We start from the raw sequence: 18,460 nt of genomic DNA, 5'->3' as shown, positions 1-18,460 counted from the left end.
ACCAAGTGGTGTCCTTTTCCGCAAAATAAAAACTTTCAAATTGCATGATAACTATAGCAATAACGGGTTTCATATTTGAAATCAGCGTTGAAAAATTACATAGAAACAGTTGAAAAATCTAATGCAACAGAAAATGAGAAACAAATTGTTCCCCTGTGTTATTTTTACTTAGAGTTAAGCTTTTCAGGGCTTTACACACGTCCATGTTTGCAGCAAGTGGTGAAAGTAACCGCAAGCAGAAGTTATGTAGGGGCTTACGCGACGCTATATGATCAGCATCACAGACTACAGTTCATTACGAGAAGTACTACGAAGCACATTGCTTATGGAATCTTTGAACTCTTCTACGGTTTTATGTTTATTTATATACACTCATTGCCGCGGTGGCTCAGTCGGTAACGCGTCTGACTACCATGCTAAAGGTCCCGGGTTCGATCCCCGGCCGGTTCAAATCCGGGAACTTTTCTAACGGTGAAAGCGGCCCCGGCGCCCACCCAGCGTCGAATAACATGGGTACCTGGGGGAAACCCTGGGGGGTAAAGGCGGTCAGGGGCGTGATGCTGATCACATCACCCCCACTCACGACCGGATCAAGAAAGTGTGGGGCGTTACCCCCACACCCCCTATACGCCTTCATGGCGTGGTGCTATGCACAGGGGTACACTTTACCTTTACCTTTTTTACACTCATTGCCTTTAATGATCTACGAAGATAAAAAAATCAGATGGTGACAAAATCAGGTGACCGGGCTTGCCACAATCCTCTGGTGAGAATTCTCTCACCAAAAGCACATTGAACACGTGTTGCTCCATCTCTCTTGACGAGTTGTTTGTAGATCAAACTCGTCAAATGAAAGAATAACTTACTCCCAAAAGTCACCTCAAAATTTCGTCAACATCTCCCTTAAATGTTTCACAAAGACCCAATTTATGTCATCTTTTGCTCTATATTTACCCCTACACAGCCAGATGGAAACTTCTGGATATATGCCTACAATAAGTTACGTATAAGAACGCGAAGACTTTTATGTTAGACGCCCTCTATAATGTATTTTAATTCAATAAAGGTTACTTATGAATTAAAACTATTTTAATTTGTTGTACTCAGTTTTCGTCCTTATGTAAAAGTATTATTAGCCTATATTTGAGCACGGGAGCACCTTCAGTGTGTGGTTTATCGGAGCTGTCTCTTCAACTCGTCCAGTCAATGCCGGGTTCCTTAAGGCTTCAGCCGAAACCCATTTTACTCAGGCCCCATACGCAGACGACACTGCATTCTTAGCTTCTTAGAGGAACTGAAAAGCTGTGCTTGCCTAGCTCAAAGGCTGGAGTGGAAGATGGCGAATCAATGTTGACGAGGAGCAAAGTGCAGCAATGATCTCCTATAATCATCATAGGCCTCACAGTGACCGCTAAATGTCTCGGAGGTCATTTGGACTACCGTTTGTGTTTCAAGTGGCACATCGCCAACGCGATACATAATACTCCTCGGCAGGTGACTTATCAAATCTTCGGTGACTTACCGCATGGATGAAATTGCAAGTTTACTCCAATATGATATGCACACCAATCCAGTGTTGAGTTGCTGGGCCACGTACTTCAGGGACAAACTACAGATCGTCCACAACTGGGCTCTTAAGAGTCATACGGGAACACGAACACACAGCGCACATCATACAACTAAAAGAAGACTTGGATTTCCCATATGAATGAATGAGTTCGGTCAGGGGTTCCCAAACGTTTTCGTTTCACGGCGGCCTTACCGTTTCCAGATCTTTCCGCGGCGCCAAAGTCAGAATAGTTTGGTTAGGCTGTTTGCCTTAACTTAAAAAATGAACACTTATTTCAAATCCAGAAATATCTTACATGTTAAAAGTACTAAATAAGCACATATCTGGAAGAATCGTGTCATTGACTAACACGTAAGTGTCATTTTAGTGAAAATATTTCGCGGCGGCGCTGTAAACTAGCCACGGCGCGGCGGTGCACACTTTGGAAACCGCTGAGTTAGGTTATTTTACGTTGCTGTTCTGCCACATTTTGCTAATCTCCAGGATGAAGATGAGTGATGTTATGATGAAATTCATGAAGGGACAGTAACAAAGAAAACACAGCCTGGTGCCAACATGCACAATGACCGGAATGGAGAATGTGCAGAGAGCCTTGCATCCACATTCCTTAGGTTCTAGCACGAGAGGGACACATATGTATGGTGAATAAAATATCAGAATTTGGGCACCAAAAAGGGGACACCTTTCAAAAACAAAGATGGCATATAAAATTGTATTTTTGTATTAAAAATATAACCCTAAATTTAATTTCAATTTAAAAGTTATTACACAAAATAAATATTTCCTCTCTACAGCACATTTACGTTGTTATCATGGTGTTAATTTATCCCTGTGTAAATGAGTCTATTTTTGCTTCTTAAATATTCACAGAGAGTGTTGGGTAGGTAAATTAACTCGTGTTTAAGAGTTTATTTAGCATTTTGCAGTCAATTTTGCATCACTTCGTGACTAAACATAGGAAAACGTACCTCACACCTTTCCAAAACATGAAACATTAACATAACAGCATGTAACCTCACATATCATGTTTCTGCCAAAAACGAAATATGCATGTCTTCAAGCATGATACAACACAAGCTTCAAGTAACAATTATATTTTACCCAAGGTTGCAGTAAGTAAGGCGTTAGCCTGTTTAAATAAATATGTGTACCACTGACAAGGGAAAACTAATTTTCAGAAAAAATGGCTCAAACAATGCATTTCACTTACCAGAAATATATTTGCCCTTAGTAGTCCACTTGATTTGAAGCCAAAAGTACATTTTAGTTAGCACTTACCTGTAAAAAATACAATAAAAAGGTGTAAGAAAAATACATTTAATTTATTGTTAATATATAAAGTGCATGAACGCATAAAATATTATTCGAGTTTAGACATTCTTATCATAAGAAATTGTCAAACTCTTCAACTTCAACATTGATACAGAATTTGCTCGGATATTCAAGGACTCTACTATTTGATGTGTATACGTGTTTGAAAGTCACTATTTTCTTAATTGAAAGGAATGCGCCTACAGGAGATATTGGACACAGCAAGTCCCCCCCCCCCCCACCACCACCACCACCAATTTTCGCCACTTTTGACTCCGCACTATGATCTACCTAGGGAAAGTAAACTGTCCTTGCCCCCCGGCCCCCACACTAGTTTTGGAACCCAATCGCCCCATTGGGCACAACCAAAGGTAAATTCTTTCGCGTGGTGAGCACCATGAACACAGACCAAAGGAGAACACACAACCCCACAGAGGATTATTTTGGTTGCCGGTCCAAGCGCCAGAGACTCGTTAGACCGTAATGCAGTTTCCTGTTTTCTTCTTGAACGAAAGGTTGACACTTGAATGCCAAAGAGATCACCTAGAATAAATCAGAGCGTAAAGCAGGTAACGTTCTTCATTAAGTGGTAAGCGTGAAGTGAGGTTGACAACTATAGCCCTGTGAAAAATTTCGACCTCTGTGTGTTAGCAAAGAATTAATTTCTGTAAATGCCAATAGGACAAAAGGTGGTTATTGATTTAGCCCAATAAATAAGTTAACATGTCTAACAGGAGAGGTGGCCACTTGTAACGAAATTAATGCATTTGTTATTAATTGTTGACTGTTACTCCTGTTTGTACCAGGTGGTTATAATTAAAGTGACGGTGTTCAGAGTGGTACAGCACGGGCTGTAATGAGAGTAGCAGTCTGAAACTTCGTAGATACGCTAAGGAAGCAATGCGCTCCGGAATTATGCAAAAAAAAAAAAAAAAAAAAAAAAAAAATAGTTCCAATTCTCGCCACCAGGGTAAAAAATGGCGCTGTAAGTAGTCAAAACGTGGAACTCTGGCGTCAAAGTCGGTGACATTGCCTAACCATTGTGTGAGCTCCCTGGTTGTGGTTGGTGACGCTTGTTGCTTTTTCCTTTAGTAATGTTCATGTAATTCGAATAGTGAAATTGTAGCGATATTTTATTACAAAGAGTATTGTTTTCTGCGATTTATAGTGTTTTCCTGTAACTATACCAAGTTTTGACTGCTTACAGCGCCATATTTACCCTGGTGGCGAGAATTGGAACTATTTTTTTTTTTTTTTTTTGCATAATTCGCGAGCGCATTGCTTCATTAGCATATCTACGAAGTTTCAGACTGCTACTCTCATTACAGCCCGTGCTGTACCACTCTGAACACCGTCACTTTAATTATAACCACCTGGTATAATTTAATATCATAATTACTGTAATATTCTCAGTGAGATTTTTTGAGTTATATTATATCCTTAATAGACACGTAATTAATAGTTTGTTAATAAACTCTCTCATTTATTATCCAGAGCTTTTTCATAAGTTCTGATTTAATATCACAAACCTTAGGAAGGTCCAGTTATGCAGGTTAATAGCCATCGTTTCTATGTGTTCCGGAAGGCAGATTGTTGTACAGTGTCTCTCAAAAGTTTTAGGACAACGACATTTTAAAGTAGGCAACCCACGTGTAGAGTTAGGCTAATTTTCAGGGTTGCCATATGCACAATAGATATTTATGAAATACAAGAAAGGAATAAAACCAAGTATTATTGTATAAAACTCTAGAAAAGTATCAGGATTACATTTGTAGCAAATAAGAAATACTTTCTGTAAGAGAGAAAATCGATTTTCTAGTATTTCATTGCTGTGATGAGTCCACACAAAGGAAAAGAGGACAAAGGAAACGAAAAGGGACAACAAATGAGAGGAGAAAAGAGAGAGCGAAAGGGGAAGAGGAAAAATAGACGAGGGAACAAAAGATAGGACAGATGTGAATAGGAGAAGTAATGAGGAGAAAGGGAAAACATGCGAGGAGAGATGAGGAAAATGGAGCAAAGAGGAGAAGAGAAGAGGGAAAGAGATGAGAGGAGAGGACAAGAAGAGGTTTGAGAGAAGAAGAGGAGACGAGAAGAGGGGTGTTGAGAGTAGAGTAAAACATAGAACATGAGAAGAACGAAAAGAAGAGGAGAAGAGTGCAGTGGAGTCGGAAATCTAAGACAGGAGAGGAGGTAAGAGGAGTGGAGAAGAATGGGATGGAGACAAGAGGCGAGAACAGGAGGGAAGGCGATATGACATATAAGCAGAGGAGAAGAAGGGGAGAGAAGAAGGAGAAGGAGAGGAGCGAAAGAGACGAGAGGAGAGATGAGGTATTTGTAGAAAATATTGTCTCAGCGTCAAGAATTGATGCATTGATCAAAACATCGACATGAAACATTCAATAATATTTTAAAATGAATTGGAGAATGTATTAGATCGGTGCGAAATACATTTTGGCTGAGTTCAGAGCGAGATAAATCTGCCACGTAAGATCTTTGATTCTACTTGCGATTATACCACTAAAAACATGAATGTAATTTTCATATTTAAAAGAATTATTTATTTTTTCTCCACTTCGCGGTTCGATGGAATGGAGGTTTTGTTATTTAACATTTCTCCTCCCCCCGTCGTTAATTCTAAACAGAATCATTCCGTTTCACATTGTGCGGACAATGAAAACATTGGGATATATCTAAAACTTACGAAAATCTTCTGCCACCGGAGGGGTTTGAACCTACGACCATCAGGTTGAAAATCTACAACGGTAACCACTACCCTACAAACTTCTTTCTTAAGAATAGCTAGGAGGAGCTGACCACAATAATAAATAAGAAGAAATAACTCGCATTTTCACAACAGCTACCAATATTCTCGTTTTTCTTCATCACTTCGATTTTTTTTCTCGAAGATAGCTGCTAATACAAGAAAAGCAACTCAAAATTAAAGAAAAAGTTCAACTACATGAATATCCAACGACGTTTACAATATTGGAGTGACTGAATATATAAAAATTCTTGTTTGAACGGAAGGTAAAGGCGTGGTGTAGTATTTAGAGTTCTCGACTGGGCATCTAGCGGTCCCAGGTTCGAGTCGCATTAGGACGGGTTCTTTTTTTTCTTTAATTCTCCTTTTATGAAACAAAAGAGCATTGTAACACTATTTGTACGTAATGGCAGTGTAGGGTGGCTACATTGTTCTGTATCTGGAATTTACTATAAAAAAATTAAACAAATAAATGAATTTACACATGTTCAATAGATATTATTACAGTAAAGATCGTGAATTATGATACTCTAACGATAATTGTGTACGACTTCAAAGACATTGACAAATATTAATGAAATAACTATTTATGTTTGTGCTAATTAAGGAGATACTAATTTTACCCCTTTACACACTCCACTTAAATGCAAGGATACCTCCGCAAATATCGAATGAAAAGTTTTCACCATGTGCAATTCTCCATTAAATGTTTGCGCCGATTCGTACTACCTTCGTTTTCTTTGTTACAAACAAGTATTCTCTGCACACTACATTTTACACTGGTCAGCTCCTCCTAGCTATTCTTAAGAAAGAAGTTCGTAAGGTAGTGGTTACCGTTGTAGATTGTCAACCTGATGGTAGTAGGTTCAAACCCCTCCGGTGGCAGAAGATTTTCGTAAGTTTTAGATATATCCCATTATGTTCATTGTCCACGCAGTGTGAAACGGAATGATTCTGTTTGACATTAACGTCGGGGGGAGGAGAAATGTTCAATAACAAAACCTCCATTCCATCGAACCGCGAAGTGGAGAAAAAATAAATAATTCTTTTAAATATGAAAATTACATTCATGTTTTTAGTGGTATAATCGCAAGTAGAATCAAAGATCTTACGTGGCAGATTTATCTCGCTCTGAACTCAGCCAAAATGTATTTCGCACCGATCTAATACATTCTCCAATTCATTTTAAAATATTATTGAATGTTTCATGTCGATGTTTTGATCAATGCATCAATTCTTGACGCTGAGACAATATTTTCTACAAATACCTCATCTCTCCTCTCGTCTCTTTCGCTCCTCTCCTTCTCCTTCTTCTCTCCCCTTCTTCTCCTCTGCTTATATGTCATATCGCCTTCCCTCCTGTTCTCGCCTCTTGTCTCCATCCCATTCTTCTCCACTCCTCTTACCTCCTCTCCTGTCTTAGATTTCCGACTTCACTGCACTCTTCTCCTCTTCTTTTTTTTCTTCTCATGTTCTCTGTTTTACTCTACTCTCAACACCCCTCTTCTCGTCTCCTCTTCTTCTCTAAAACCTCCTCTTCTCCTCTCCTCTCATCCCTTTCCCTCCTCTCTTCTCCTCTTTGCTCAATTTTCCTCTTCTCTCCTCGCATTTTTTCCTTTCTCCTCATTACTTCTCCTATTTACATCTGTCCTATATTTTGTTCCATCGTCTACTTTTCCTCTTCCCCTTTCGTTCTCTCTTTTCTCCTCTCATTTGTTGTCCCTTTCCGTTTCCTCTCTCCTCTTTCCTTTCTGTGGACTCATCACAGCAATGAAATACTAGAAAATCGATTTTTCTCTCTTTCAGAAAGTATTTCTTATTTGCTACAAATGTAATCCTGATACTTTTCTAGAGTTTTATACAATAATACTTGGTCTTATTCCTTTCTTGTATTTCATAAATATCTATTGTGCATATGGCAACCCTGAAATTGAGCCTAACTCTACACGCAACCCACCAGCGCCTTACGTAATTTGGGTTGCCTACTTTAAAATGTCGTTGTCCTAAAACTTCTGAGAGACATTGTACAGCCCAATTGAAATCTTGTAATGTAATCCGAGCCTGAGATAAGAACAAAGGGGTATACAACTCACTTCTGTTTTAAAATTGGTCTCTGACAGTATTTTAAATAAAAAACGAAATCAAAAGTCCCTTCGTGGCTTTTGTACCATAAATAGGCTACATTGTTTTGCTGGAAATTTCGTGTCCACGAAAATGCAATGTGATATCATAGGTTCTGAAAACTTCTTTAAAGTGTGTCCGTAGTTCTCGGTTAGACTCAAGGTAGACTAACACAGAATATTAGAACTTATAGCTTCTACGAAGTGAAATCAACATGACGCAAAATGTCCACGACTTTGATGATCATTAACTCCTTGCTTGACTGCCTTTTCTCTCAATGGAAGCTTTAACAGGCAGGAAGTATTATCAAAAATAACTGCATTTCCTTGAAAACATGTCACCATATAGACAAATGTCATTATTATTACCCTGATAGTAGCTTATTTTCAAAAGTCCGGATATTATCTTATCCAGGAAATGGCTAACGAAAGTGCGTAAAATAAAATGACAGTCACTTGAAAGTTTATAAAACAATTAGCATGCAAGTACAAGGCAAGGTTTAAAGCGACTACGTTTATACGGACGATTTTGTGTGCAAGTTTCTCCAAGTAAGTAACTAAAATAGATGTTCCCGTATTTGTGTATTTAACATCTGTTATTATATGTCCTGTTTAAACTTGATGATGAAATCATTTGTCTACTTTGAAAGTCACTAGTGATATACGTAGGTTTCGTGTATTTAGATGGTTTTGAATAGTGTTTTGGTAGCGTGAATAAAACTTAATATAATTCCAATCATGGGAGAATCATTTTAATCCATAAGATGTACAGTCATGGACATTTCTGGGTTGTAACATCCCAAATACGTCTACCTCTGTCTCTCTCCCTCGACATCAATCTGAGAAACACATAGCACGCAGCTGCCAACTACTGATAACTGACGACGCATTGCACCCTACATATAAATCCTTTCTCGCGTTTATTGGTCAAGTCTCCTCAAGTCTAATTATTAAAACAGTTGGGTGTACAACTGAATGCATGCTAATACTGTATGATAGGATATTATCATAAGAGTGCAAAAGTGCATTCTATTCGAAGCGCATGTGTAGTGAAAGTTACAGTTTAAGAAGAGCCTTGAATTTTGTTTCGATTCACCTTTCGATTCTGTGTTTGGAGTAAATATCAGTTTCATTTTCGCATCAGATGTATGACATGTACATAAGTAAAGCCATGAATATTATACAATTAACTGTAAAGAAAACCAATTGGCCACTCCAATTCATGGTTAAGTGGAACATCTTGACTTCGCCATGTAAACAAAGTCGTAAATAAAAAAAAATATTAAAATTTATGTAAAGTATCAGCAAGGACATCCGTGAACAGTCAGAGCGAGGGGTATTGAGGAGTCATTATTCATTTTGGTATAGCTCTATTTTAAGAAAACGTCAGATATATCAAGATATGGTAAAATGTAGCAACCGCTACTAAAGGAGCGTCAACCCCCCCCCCCCCCCGTCGCGTTTTCGTGTGTTTACATCACAAGGCTTGGAAGTATTGTATTGTATAGTTGGTACATCGCATGTTAAATCGCTAGCTGCATTAGAACTGAAATAATGAGGGCAGTGGGTGTGGACAAATTAATGCATTTATTCCTAATTATTACAACACACAAAATGCAAAAGTAATATTAATTTATATAGTTTTTCTTGTTTATTGGGAGCGAACTGGTCGACAGGGGGGAGGGGTTATTTGCCCCTCCCTATCCCCTTCCGGCGCCGTCACTGAATTAGCGTAAACAATAATTAAGAGTTTATTGTATGAAGAATTTAGATTTCCCTGAACGTGGAGCTGATTTTCGGTCTAACCCCTCCCCCACACCATTGAATTCGAAAGCTACTGTTCGATTTCTGATAATTTGTCAGATTATGACCCCCAAGAACACCCCATTGGGCACACCCTCAGTATAACCAACTTTGTCTGTGGTATAACTGGAAGCATTGGAAGAAGAAAATTTAAATGAGTTCATATTCAATGCCTATTTCTATGTTCTTTTTTAAATTTTGGGTTGCCTTTTAAGTGCCTTATTAATCATTTTTAGTGCCTTTTTGCCTTCGTATTTGAGATGGTTTTTTTAGTATCTATAAATCCGCACCCTACTGATAAGGTTATATTTCGGTGAGTCGTGTACAACTCAAGATCCAGTCCCTATTAGGCCCTGAAGTAAGCTTATGACAATACTACAAAGCTGAAACACTCTTTAAAAACAATGCTTTTCTTACAATAAAATATTTTAGTTTGGCGTACAAAAGGAATATCTTTTTTCTCTTTGCTTCGTTTTTATCGTACTATGGAAAAGAACACAATGGAGGGTTATTCAAAAAGAATGGTACAAAAGTAAAGTTAATTTATTTTTAAATGAAAAGATATACAAAAGGAATTCTGGTGGGAAAAAAGAAAGGAAGGTTGTAAATTTACCTGGGCAATTACAAATGTTGGATATGGGCACCCTGGGTGACACGGCAGATGTCAAAACGATAATCCATTTGTTGCCAGACGCGTTCCAACATATCCTCGATTATCAACTCCACTGCATGAGAGATCCGCTGCTTCACATTATCCAGATCTTGTGGCAATGGAGGAACGTACACAGCGTCTTTCATAAATCCCCATAAAAAGAAGTCGCATGGAGTAAGATCGTGGAGGTCAGGTCAGGAATGCCAAATCTTGATTCCCGGTACGGCCAATCCAACGACCTGGTCTGGTGGCATTGAGGTACGCACGAACAAGGTTGTGGAAGTGGGGAGGAGAACCATCCTGTTGAAAGATGGAATTCGGAATATCTTCCTCCAGTTGTGGCATGAGCCATTCCGATAACATGTCCAGGTAGGTGTGGCCAGTAACAGTGGCTTCGGCAAAAAAAAAAAAAGATCCACACACTTTCCGTTTGCTTAATGCACAAAACACCTTCAATTTTGGTGAGTCTCTTTCCTGCTGCACTATTGTATGAGGGTGTTCTGTACCCCAGATCCTAACGTTATGCCGATTCACTCCCGCTAACATGAAATGTCGCTTCATCACTAAACACTAACCTGTCAGCGAATCCATCCTCTTCTTCGAACAGATTCTGCATTTCAATGCAGAAGATCTGGCGTTTTGGCATATCTGCGTTTTTCGGCGCCTGCATGAGTTCAATTTGTATGATTTAAAGCATAGACACTTTCTTAGAATATGCCATACAGTGGATTGTGGCACATTAAGTTATTTACTTGATTGTTTGTCGATTTTCTGGGATTCGTTTGAAAAGCAGCACGAATTCTATCCACTGTCTCCCTCAACGTTCCTGGTCGACCGGGAATTTTTCTGCTGCACGGACATGCAGTTGATTCAAACTTCTGCACACAGCGTGTAATGCAGTGTCTATGTGGTGGTGTTTCTTGAATTTCGCACGAAAGTGTCTCTGAACTGTAACAACTGCCCCTGTTCGTGCAAATTCCATTACGCAATATGCTTGCTCTACCTTAGTTTTTGCCATTTCACCTATCAACAAGTAGCGCCTCTAGCAGATTTTACGTCAACTACAACCACAGGCTATAAATTTACAACCTTCCTTTCTTCTTACCCACCAGAATTGCTTTTGTATCTCTTCTCACTTAAAAATAAATTAATCTTACCTTTGTACCATTCTTTTTTTTATTAACGCTGTACTTTAGAAATTTTTGATTACTTCTTGTATGTATTAATATGGACTTGAGCGCCATTTGCTTCCTTTTTTTTAGCTACTACGAACTAATTTAGCTTAATCACCTTCTGGTTGCCTTTGTATATGGATAAAAGTGGACTTAACAATATTTTGCTTGCTTTTCTTGCAGGTACTATATTCGACTTGATCACTTGGTTACTTTTGTACAGCTACTAAGATGACTTATACAGTTTTGCTTACTCTTTCGCAGGTAGCTATTAAATGGATCTGAGCACAAGAGTCTACAATGGATTCACACAGTGTGACCCAAATTCCAATCTACAATTCTGCTATGCTTCTACGCTGCTAATCTTCATGAGAATAATAAAAAATCTAAAAGCCAAGTCACAAGAAACTTCCGTTAAGAACACCAAGTCAACAGATGAAGAATACGACTTCATAGTGGTCGGTGCTGGGTCCGCAGGTTGCGTGGTTGCCAACAGGCTGACTGAAGTATCGGGCTGGAAGGTGCTGCTGCTGGAAGCTGGAGGGGAGGAGCCTCCATTGACCGCAATTCCAGCGGCTATGAAGTACCTGCTTAATGGAGAACTGGACTGGCAATACAGGACCGAGTTCCAGGCCAATGCGTGTTTGTCCAGAGGTAACAGGACATGTATGGTGCCTCGGGGAAAAGTAATGGGTGGCACCAGCGCCGTCAACAACATGGTGTACACAAGAGGAAACAAGAGGGACTACGACACGTGGTCGGAATTAGGTAACGATGGGTGGAGTTATCGGGAAGTTCTGCCGTACTTTCTCAAGTCTGAAGACAACCAAGATCCAGACATTGCAGCGTCGCCTTACCACTCGACAGGAGGATACCAGCCAGTACAACAATTTCCATACGCAGATGACAATGTTCGTGCCATAATGAAAGCAGTGCAAGAAGAACTGGGGATTCCCAGGGTTGATGTGAATGGGGAAGAACAGATTGGTGTCATGAGATCCCAAACCACATCCTCACACGGCGAACGATACAGCACCAACAGAGCTTTCATTAGACCAATCAGAGAACGTGACAATCTCCATGTATCTAAGAACTCTCTCGTAACTAGAGTGCTCATCGACGATACGACCAAGAAGGCTTACGGTGTGGAATATACTAAAGATGGTAAGACGTACATAACAAGGGCACGGAAGGAAGTCATATTATCAGCAGGCACCATCAACACTCCGCAAATCCTCATGCTTTCTGGTGTTGGCCCTAAGGAACATCTTCAAGGCCTCGGGATACCAGTCGTCCAGGACCTCAGAGTGGGGGACAACTTGCAAGACCACGTGACAACAGGTGGCGTTGTGTTTTCTCTCACCGACACTGCATCGTATCCTGTGTCACCACAAAAGCGCGAGGGCGACTTGGAAGAATACCACGAACACAGGAGAGGACCCTTATCAGCTACGGGACCTGGAAGTGTGCTTGCCTTTCTGCAGTCATCCAGTTCGGAACCATCAGACTTTCCAGACATAGAACTCAGGTTCGATCCCAACTTGCAGAGTAACGTTGCCGACACGTTCGTGGGGGCCAAACCAAAGGAACCACTATGCTACTACGATCACATCATCGTCAGGCCAATAGTTCTTCACCCCCGCAGCCGAGGAAGAATCCGACTTCGCTACATCGATCCGTCCGATCATCCGCTGATCTTTGCCAACTACCTGGACGATAAGTATGATGTGGATACCTTACTAAAAGGAATTGAAGTTGCTACAAATCTCTCTCACTCAAAGTCCTTTCGGCAAATCAGAGCCCGGTTGGTAACCGAAACGCTTCCTGGGTGCGAAGGTCATGTGTTCGGATCACAGGAATACTGGTTGTGTATCATAAAGCACTACACCTACTCCTTCTTTCATGCAGTGGGAACTTGCAAAATGGGACCTTCTGGAGACAACACAGCTGTTGTGGATCCAAAACTGCGAGTTGAAGGAATCAAGGGACTGAGAGTTATCGACGCTTCCATAATCCCTTTTGCAATCAGCGGTCACACCAATGGGCCGACAATCATGATTGCCGAAATGGGATCGGATATGATTAGGGATCGGAAGTTGAAGAAAAATCCTTTCTTTTCCTAGTGTCCGAAGACGAGGACTACATAATATATCTTCATTTTGGGTCATTGTAGGCCAGAAAAAGGTGGGTTTTATTTGTCCTTTTTTGCCTTTTCGGCGTTTTTGGGCTTATTGGTCCTTTTTTAGCCTTTTTTTAGGTCTTAACGGCTTCTTTTTTACAACTTCAACTTCTTTCGACTACGTTTTTACTGCCCATTCTCAATTCGAATCATCATCAGTTCATCACCTCTTAACATCCTTTCTGTTGTAAAGAAATAAAAGAAAAAAGAAAGAAAGAAATATATTTGAACCATCCCTGAAACGAGAGAAAAACATTTTTGGACTGAAATGAGATGCATTTCATTCATATAGTTTTTTTCGCACTGTGTGTTCCATACCACCAGAATTTTGTATTTTTTTCATTAAATATGTAATTAAAACTGAAGTTATTAAATAATTTGGATCACATCTATACGTCCTTTTTTCCGTTTTTAGGTCCTTTCTTTATATTTTTAGGCCTTTTTATAGGTCTTTTTTTGGAAATTTATAGGTCCTCAACTTCCGAGACCTAGATATGATAAAACAGGACTGGCCGAAAAGTCAGTCCAGTAATTTTCTCAACACCATTTCAAAGCCCTTCCAGACTCTTTTCTGCAGACTGCGAAATATCTTTAGAAGTAAAAATATGAATTGCATTTCACAGCAAACCTAAAGTAGCTCAGCCCCAACTTTATTGCCATATAAATATCATTTATTTGAACAATTCGTTGAGCATTGTATTTGCATTTTCAACTGTGTCCTGCAGTATTTAACGGTAATCATTTCTATTATATGGTTAACCAAAGCTGAGAAAAGTTAAGTCTTAACAGATTTTAGAAGCAAATGCATCAAGAAAATATGGAAAACGCATTCCATGCCAAATCAACACAGATATGTGCAACTTTTAACCTGACCATCTCCGATTTTCATGAAATTTGGGGAGTTGAAACTATGCATAGAACTTAGTAACTATGAAAATTTTTAGTCTCGTGCGTCTTGTAATTGTTAAATTATTCAAGGTCAAAGTTTGCAGAAATTGCCTTTTTTGAGCCCGCTTAGCTATACTAAATGTGCTGTAACTCCGTCACTATTTTGCCTAGGAAGCTCAAATAAAGCTTATTGTACAGGGAATTGAATAAGCTTTCCAGTCATATATAACAAGAATACCTTCGGATAAAAATATAATTTTGTCACGTGATCTTGACTTTTGACCTTGAATATCTTAAAACATGTCATCACCAAAAGTCGTGAAAACAAATATATTTGGTCCCTCATACCATACTCTAAAACATACCAAAAAATCATTCTGGGACTGCAATGGGATCAGAAGATACAAAGTAATATGTGTAACTATGTGACTGATAAAAGCCCCATTACATGAACTATGAAGAGTCAAATGTCCCTTAACACCCCCTACAAAATGTGAAGGAGTTATCCTGGGTATAATTGGTCATGAAAGAAATAGGTTAGGCACAGGGAGATCCCTAGTCGTGTGTGTCAAGCGCAGGTCCGGCATATTGTTGACCGCCATATTGAATTCATGCAAAAGTTTCAAAGGAAAGGGGGTGATGTGTTTATCAAATGACGCTAGAATTTCACAAGAAATGAAGTGACGAAGGTTTATCCAACATATATTTAACCAGCAAAAATTTATTACTGCATGCTTGTAACCATTTTCTCCTTTTCGAGGTGTTAAAAACAAAGCATTGGAATGCTCCTAACGTGTTAGGAACTCATCGAGATAACGCTGACATCTTGGGAGAGAAAGAAGTATACGCACCATTGCATATGATTTTAATCAGCTACATTCACCAAATAGTTGAATAGTGAAGAATATTGGGAAAAGTATCTCAAATAATTACGTGACACTTCCTTTGGAATGAAAAAATCTTCAGTGACGAGCTAATTTTTATGTTCACGGTGAAGTTAATAAAAATAATATGCAATACCTGTAATTTGCTCAGTCGAGTGGTTGTTGCTGGTAAGCTAATTATGTGGTATAATGTATGGCGAGCGGAAATGGTTGGTCCATATTCAACAACGGAACCTTAAATGGTGAGGGCTTCTTGGATTTGTTAAGTGAACAGGTTTTTTCACCCTTGCTTACGGGATATGGCACTTTTCGAGAGTTTTGAAACAGGACAGAGTGTGACCACACTATGTGGACATTTTTGCAATTTCTTCGTGGTAATTTTCTAGGTAGATTGATGGGCACACGGGGATCTATTAAAAGGCCTGCACATTCCCCAGATCTAACATCTTAGGAGGACTTTTACCTTCAGAAACATTTGAAGAGAATGGTGCATGCACTAAAAGTCCCTGATATTTACCATCTAAGAGAAGGCATAGTTGCTGCTTGCGATTTTGCACATGCTACATTGCCAAATGTTCTATGCGAGTGTGAGAGACATCAACGAGTGTACTCACAGGAACATTGACAACATTATAATGTGCATATATCGTAAGTAAAAGATATGTGTATAACTTTTTGCTGGCGTAATACGTTGTAAAATCCTTCGTCACTTCATTTCTCGTGAAATTCTAGCCTCATTTGATATATCACATCACCCCCTTTCCTTTGAAATTTTTGCGTTGAATTCAATATGGCGGTCAACAATATGCCGGACCTGCGCTTGACACACACGGCTAGGGATCTCCCTGTGCCTAACCTATTTCTTTCATGACCAATTATACCCAGGATAACTCCTTCACATTTTGTAGGGGGTGTTAAGGGACATTTGACTCTTCATAGTTCATGTAATGAGGCTTTTATCAGTCACATAGTTACACATATTATTTTGTATCTTCTGATCCCATTGCAGTCCCAGAATGATTTTTTGACATGTTTTGAGATATTCAAGGTCAAAAGTCAAGGTCACGTGACAAAATTATATTTTTATCCAAAGGTATTCTTGTTATATATGACTGGAAAGCTTATTCAATTCCCTGTACAATAAGCTTTATTTGAGATTCCTAGGCAAAATAGGGGCGGAGTTACAGTAGATTTAGTATAGCTAAACGGGCTCAAAAAGGGCAATTTATGCTAACTTTGACCTTGAATAATTTAACAATTACAAGACGCACGAGACTAAAAATTTTCATAGTTACCAAGTTCCATGCATAGTTTCAACTCGCCAAATTTCATGAAAATCGGAGATGGTCAGGTCATAGGCTGTGTTGATTTCGCATGGAATGACTCGAAAGCTATATCGCAAAACATTGCATCGGCGTTCGAGCTCTCCAGTCTGAATATATTGTCTTAATTGACACCATCATTGTCTATGATGGTGCAGTACATCAGAAGCATAAAATAACGTAACGTACTGCAAAAAATGTTTAGTTTCATTCCTCTTCCAGTTCATGAATTCACCCTATGTACCGATCAACTATAAGAGAGACGGAAATGACATAAAAATACAAAATACACAGATGAATAAAATGAATACATGTGTTATCATTCAGGGAAAATAATGAAGTTTTATGTATCTGTATGCATGTATACGAGTGCGTAAAATACAGAAATTCATGTTGAAGAAAGTCTTCACATTTTACATGTTTCTGCTGGAAGTAAATAACATGAAATCTCTAATAATACATGTTGTTTATGTGTATATTAAAAAAATGATAAGGCAGTATCAAAACTATTATCTACTGGTCGACTTCCAGAACCAATATTGTTAATAAAAAAATACCAGAGCTATACCAGAGAATACCGATATTTTTTCTGAGATAGCAGTAAAACAATGTACACTAAATGATTTTTATTTACATTATTTCACCACGTTTTGCTAGTACAGGTATAGTACTCTTTCATAAGCATTGTACGTTATGATATACTACAAATAGAGTTAACCTAACTGTACAGTGTGAAATATTAAAGCATATATACGGTCAGTGACATGTTAAAGGAAGGAGCTATCGGTAATTAGCTTTTCCCACAAATAAAATATTTCGAAACCATATTCCCAATATGTTGAGCAGTGGTACAGGAACAAGGAAGTACGGGGTAGATTGTGTTCCCTATGGATATGTGAAACACAATAACCCTTAACCACTGAATCCAAATTATATCCGGTATGCTCCCTAAAATTAATCCAGTTGCAATTTCTGAAACCACGCCATAATATGAATACAGGATGAGCAATTCGTAAGTACTATATTAAGAAGTGACAAGAATAGTACAATCCGAAATTTTAAGGTAATGAAACAGTCAATGGCATATAATAGAAAAGGCTAACTGGAATTAGCGACTCCTTGAAGAGAGTTCGAAAAACATCACAATATGTTGAACTGTGGGTGGCGTGTTATTTGTTATATTGTTGCTACGTCAGCACAATACATTTCATTGACGAGTATTTGTCTTTGGGTAGGTGTTGTGGTTCGGTAGACAAAGAATAGTGATGATGATGATGTATTTGATTTCTTCTACCCTTATTTAGTACACAAAAATTACTTGAAACTGTTCAGCAATTCAAGTTAAACTTAAACTGAGTGCATTAATAACTGTCGATAAAGAATTAAGAAGTTATTCATAAATTCCCAATACGTATTGAACACAATAAGATCAAATTTATCAAAATACTTTTGTTCTAATACGAGAAAATAATCATGTAACCAGTTTACATAAAATAAAATCTAACTTAACGATTTTGATATTAATTAATGAAAATTAAGTTAAATCTGTGGACCTCAAGGGAAACACAAAGAGACAAAGTTTCGTTAACGCTTCCGTATCGAACCCCCGAAAAAATGTAATACGTCATTGGTTATACTCAATTAAACAACAAATAAAATATGATCTCCCATTATAAAAAGAATAATTGTGAGCTCACTGATCAGCCTTTGATGTTAGGCCTACGCTAAAGTTGATGAATGCTAGAACTGTTCTCCCCAACTCACCCCACCAACTCTATGTAATGTAAACTCCTAC

General features: G+C 38.7%; 1 pseudogene; it reads left to right on the top strand.

Moving 5' to 3' along the window:
- Positions 1-11,667: 11,667 nt before the first annotated feature.
- Positions 11,668-13,515, top strand: LOC145980840 (glucose dehydrogenase [FAD, quinone] pseudogene; annotated as a pseudogene).
- Positions 13,516-18,460: the final 4,945 nt, after the last annotated feature.

Source organism: Lepisma saccharinum, chromosome 28, assembly GCF_977018435.1.
Source record: "Lepisma saccharinum chromosome 28, izLepSacc3.1, whole genome shotgun sequence".
In the NCBI taxonomy this organism is placed as follows: domain Eukaryota; kingdom Metazoa; phylum Arthropoda; class Insecta; order Zygentoma; family Lepismatidae; genus Lepisma; species Lepisma saccharinum.
This window is presented reverse-complemented; position numbering and strand designations above follow the sequence as displayed.